Source organism: Microtus ochrogaster, linkage group LG2 (assembly GCF_000317375.1).
Source record: "Microtus ochrogaster isolate Prairie Vole_2 linkage group LG2, MicOch1.0, whole genome shotgun sequence".
Classification (NCBI taxonomy): domain Eukaryota; kingdom Metazoa; phylum Chordata; class Mammalia; order Rodentia; family Cricetidae; genus Microtus; species Microtus ochrogaster.
In genome coordinates, this window is record NC_022028.1 from 35,112,202 (window position 1) to 35,117,822 (window position 5,621).

Genomic DNA, 5,621 nt, shown 5'->3' on the forward strand with positions numbered 1-5,621 from the left:
GTTGTAATAGCTAATACCTATTGTCCGTTTGACCCAGCACCTCGGCACAGGAAGTGAAGTTCTCTATACACATGCCCATTTCCACACAGCCTCGTCTAAGCCCAAAGCAACGTGGGCTCTCCCTTAGGTACTGAGCCTGACAGCCCAAACAAGCCTTCCTATTTAGTAAACGTGGAGTTTACAAGGTGCTTTGCAGTATTAATTCCTACAGCAATGACCATATTCTTCATTTTACAGATGGAGGAGTAGAGGCCCAGAGCCCTACTCTACTATTTGGTAGAAGAGAAATTCAAACACAGGCAGTATGACACCAGGGCACAGGGATGTCTAGGGACTTGTCTGGAAACAGAGAGCAGTGGCAAGTGCACAGGCCCTGGGTGCTCACTCTGGCTCTCCCTTCCCTCAAGGTGAAAGGTCAAGGCTGTATCTTCACAGCCACCTTGGTGGTCACTCTGACAACAGAAGCAAATTGGCAACCACAGAAAAGGGGGGTAGCTCACACTGGGCACACCAAACTCATCGGCTGACTGAAGTGTTCTCAAGGCTGAGGACCCCTCCTAAAACCCCTATTTCATCTCCTACCATAGTCCCCGAGGAAAGGAAATTGTGTGTAGCCTTTCCCATCCATTCAATAAAGCACAACCGTAAGCCACGAGAAGGTACCAGTTCCTGTAAAGGAGTAGAGGCAGCCAAGAATGTGTCAAGATTTTGCTGCTGGATGAGGGTGGTGGAACATGACTTTAGTCCTGGCACTCAACAGGCAGAGGCAGGTGGACATCTATGAGTTGAGAGCAGACTGGTCTACACAGTCAATTCCAGCTAGCTGGGCTACATAGAGACCAACAGTGTCAAATAGTGTTCCTGTTATTAAAAAAAAAATACACTGGGAATGCTATACCGTGTTTCTTTCTAAGTCCAAAATTAAACTGTTCACAGTGCAGATCAGTGTGACCAATTGACATTCAGCTAGCTGCACAAGACTGTGTGGGAGCGAATGTCCACACAAGGACACCAATGCGGAATCTTCCAGACTCCGCCACCAGGACAGTGCCCCGTGTCTTCAGGGTAGTGAGCACAGTGAAGCTAATGCTCAGCAGCTTCCTACCGATGGCCCACCATCCCTGTTTCTCACCTAGGAGAGAAGGGATGCTCAGGAACAAGCTAAAGCCCAACCCCTTTCCAGCATAACTGCACATCTGCAAAACATGAAAGACAAACCGCCCAAGGAGATGCAGTTCATAGGGCAGAAGACAACCAACCTGTAAAAGCAAAGGAGACTTCTGGTTAGACATGGCATAAACCAAAGCGCTCAGAGCTGGAGAGATAGCTCAGGGTTGAAGAGCCCTGTGCTTTTCCAGAGGACCTGTGTTCAATTCCCAGCACCCACGGGGCAGCTCACAACTGCCTGTAACTCTAGTCCCAGCGGATCTGACGCCCTGTTCGGGCCTCCACTGGGGACGGCAGACATATACATGATACATAGACATACATACAAGCAGCATATTCATACACATAAAATAAGCAAAAACCGAAAAACTAAACCAAAATAAAAGAACAAACAACAACAAACTGAAAAATGAACAAACAAGAAAAATAGAAGAAAACTCCAGGCGCTAAAAACCAAAGCCGCAGGGAAGGGCCCGCTGGCCACAAGCAGACCTGAAATCTGGCAAAAGGCTGTTCCCTGTGCCTGAGAAGAGGTGACCCTCTTCTGTTGCTATTTAAACATCCAGGTTTCCTGCCTCAGTTTTTGCCGTGTATAGGGATAATAAAGTGCTGTCCTGGAGTTTCTATACAATGTATTAGTCTTTAAAAAAACAAAACATTGTCTCCAGTTTCCACTCAGCTACTCCTACCTTGGTTGTGAATTTAAAGCGAACAGGCTCTGGGATCCTGTCAGAGCTCGCTGGCTCATCTTCACTGTACTATGGACTCTGTAGCGCCCTGAACTCAGCCAACTCATTTAGAAGGCAAAATAAATGAATGTAATTTTACAAAGTTTAAAGACAGTTTTGTGTCGGGGCTGGAGATGGCTCAGCAGTTACGAACACTGACTGTTATTCCAGAGGACCCAGGTTCAATCTCTAACACTCACATGGCAGCTCACAGTTGTCTCTAACTCCAGTTCCTGGGCATCCCTTGGCCTCTCTAACCTCCTGCAGCACCAGACATGCATATGGTACACATGCAGTACATGCAGCCAAACACCCGCATGCATAACATAAAAGGAAAATAAAAAATATATTTTGTGAACACTAATTACACTTGTAGAATATCTGAATGTGCAAGACGTTTATGCTCTGGAAGATTTATTTTTTAAAAAAGATTTATTTATGTATATGGCATTCTGCCTGTATGTACACCTGCAGGCCAGAAGAGGGCACCGGATCACATTATAGATGGCTGTGAGCCACCATGTGGTTGCTGGGACTTGTACTTAGGACCTCTGGAAAAGCAGCCAGTGCTCTTAACCTCGGAGCCACCTCTCCAGACCCCAGGAGCATTTGTTTAACAATGTAAAGATGTGTTTCTTTTGTTTACGCTGTATTTGTTTAACTCTGTGAAGCTGTGATTGTTCTCTGCCTGTCTAAAACTCCTGATGGGCTAATAAAGAGCTGACTTGCTGCTAACAGTAAGGCAGGGGAAAGACTAGGTGGGGATGGAAGGCAGAGAAAAAAAATACAAGAGAAATCTGGAAGAAGGAGAGCAAGACAAAGGGCAAGGGGAGGATGACAGCAGGGATACACCCAGCCAGTCACAGAGTAAGAGTGAAAGCAAGCTATACAGAAGAGAAGGAAAAAGCCCAGAGGCAAAAGTTAGCTGAGTTAATTTTAGAAAAGCTGGTAAGAAATAGCCAAGCTAAGGCAGGCATCTATCAGTAATAATAGGCCTCCCTGTGTGTGATTTATTTGGGAGCTGGGTGGCAGGCCCCCAAAAGACCAAAAAAAAAAAAAAAAAGAGAGAGAGAAATAATAATAATAAAAATACAGTTCTCTCTCCATATCTGATGGGAACTGCCTTCAGGACTGCAACAGCCCCTGAAATCCAGGGACATTCAAGTCTCCAATAGAGCTCTGCAGCATTTTCACATAATGGAGCTACACTATCTCACGTGACTAAAAACCATCTGGATGACTTATTGCTGGGAACAATCTTTGTACACTGTGGATGTGTATTGCTCTCACTGGTTCAGAGGGAGCTGACTGGCCTATAACAGGGAAGGAAGAGATTGGGTGGGAGAGCCAGAGTAGGAGGATGCTGGGAAGAAGGTAGAGTCTGAGGAGTCTCCAGCTAGACACAGAGGAAGCAAGACATGTAGAAAATGAGGTAACAAGCAATGAGCCACATGGTATTACTTAGATAAGAAAAATGACTTAATTTAAATTGTTAGAGCTAGTTAGAAAGAAGCCTAAGCTTTATCGCTGAGCATTTACAATTAATATTAATTCTCTGTGTGGTTATTTGGGAACGGGCTGATGGAACAGAGCTGACAGGCGGTCCCAACAAAAAATTTCACCTATAACTTAGAATGCCTTATCAATGTTATACAGTTATATCATTATTGTTATATTTATATTGTAATTTACCTTAAAATTAATTTTGCACCTCAAGAGTAGCTTTAAGCCCTCAGAAATCACTAGTCACAAGAAAAAAAAGAAACCTAAGAATATTAACCATGGTTTGGTTTATACATCACATTGATCAAACTTCTGAAACAAGTACAGTGTAATGGTGCTAGGGATATGACTTAGTAGTAGTGCATTTGCCTAGCATACACAAGGTCCTAGGTTCAATCTCTGGTGTCGTATCAAAAAGAACTTACAAAACCAATTTAAGCCACGTGTGGCAATACCAAAACTTGAGAGAGTTGAGGTAGAAATATAGGAGGTCAAGATTATTCTCAGTTGCATAGAGAATGCAAGAACAGTAACTATTTTTGAGACTGTCTAAAAAACAAAATATATTATTATGCCTTAGAGAGAAGCATGTCAGTCTCATTTCTTTTTTTAATCATTATAATGGAGAAAAAAGGAATTTTTAACATCTAATAAATGTTTTTAATGATATTATTTAATTTTTTTACTACATGAAAATTTTTAAATTCTATGTGTATGGGTATGTGCCGTGGCACCTGTGTGGAGGTGAGAGTACAGCTCATAAGAGTTGGACCTCTCCTTCCATATCAAGGCAGTCCTGGAGATCAAACTCAGATAATCAAGCCTGGGACCTTCGTGTGATGAGCCATCTCACATGCCCAATAAGTGCCATTCCAAGGTGAAAACTATCAAAAAGAATTTCAAAATACTTTTATGTAATAACGAAAACCTAATTCCCAGTCATAAACCTTTCAAATTTCTTCTAGTTGTAACAAAACTCCTTGATATTCAGAAAATTTAAGCTCAAAGTAGAGCATGCCTTTCTAGTTCACATATATTCTATTATTTCATAATAATTTTACAAGTCAAAGAATAAGAATGACATGCTACATTTCTCATTTATTAAGATATGCTGTAACAGTTTTGAAACAAAATACATTCATCTTCATAAAATAAATACCTTTCATCCCAGTTTTCATTCCACTCAAACCTTGCTGAGTTACAGGACGATCAGCAACTTTGATTTGAGATGACAAAACTCCACCAGTCCCTAGGGGACCACCACGAGAACCTGGTCTTGCTGTTGCTGGTGGCATCTAAATGACAAGCAAGATTTTACATTTATTAAACCAGGAAAAAACAGTACCAACATAAGATTATCAAGGCAATTTTTCTAAAAATTGAAACTATACACAATTTATAAGTTCAAGACCAGTTAGAACTACATACCAAAAAAAAACCTACCTGAGAAATAATAATAAAAAACTAGGGCCAATTAGATAATACACATACTGAGAAACCTTATATCTAAGTTAGATCCCTGGGCTCCACACAGTACTTTTCCACCCAAATAAAATAATAACTGTTAACAAAAAGTTTTAAAGTACCATATTTCTACATAATGATGTTATAGTTGATTTTCTCCTTTGTAAAATCTGGTGCTTTAAGCATTATTATGATGAGTATATATTTTCCTTAAAATTAGGAAAAAGAAAACTTTCATTTTGAAAAAAAAAAACAGTACTATTACATGTCCTGAGAAAAGTCACAACTCTCTCTTGTCAACTATGCACATAAGCATGGAAAATTATAAAAGGCAACATGAAACTCTTCCAAAATCTCTCTGCATCTTCTTTTTTTAACCTTTTTATTTTATCTGTCTCTGCCAAAGAATAACATACAGTAGAAGATTCAATGTGGGGTAGGAATTTTAGATTAATAATTTTTTGCCGTTTACTTTGTTGTTTTTATTTTTGTTAGCTGGTAGCCTTAGCACTATCAAACAACCCAGTTCTCAGGTGACTCAGAGAATTCCTTGCAAACTTACTTAGTTATATTGCCAACACCAGGACACATTCCAGAGACTATGCTGAATACAAAAACAAATGCAACTCAAATAAGAGTTCAGGACTACCCACAGTGGTTTCTAGGAGAGACTGAGAAGTCTTTGCTTTGGAAACTTTCTTTTTATTTATTTTTTTTTAATTTATTTATTTATTGAGGATTTCTGCCTCCTCCCCGCCA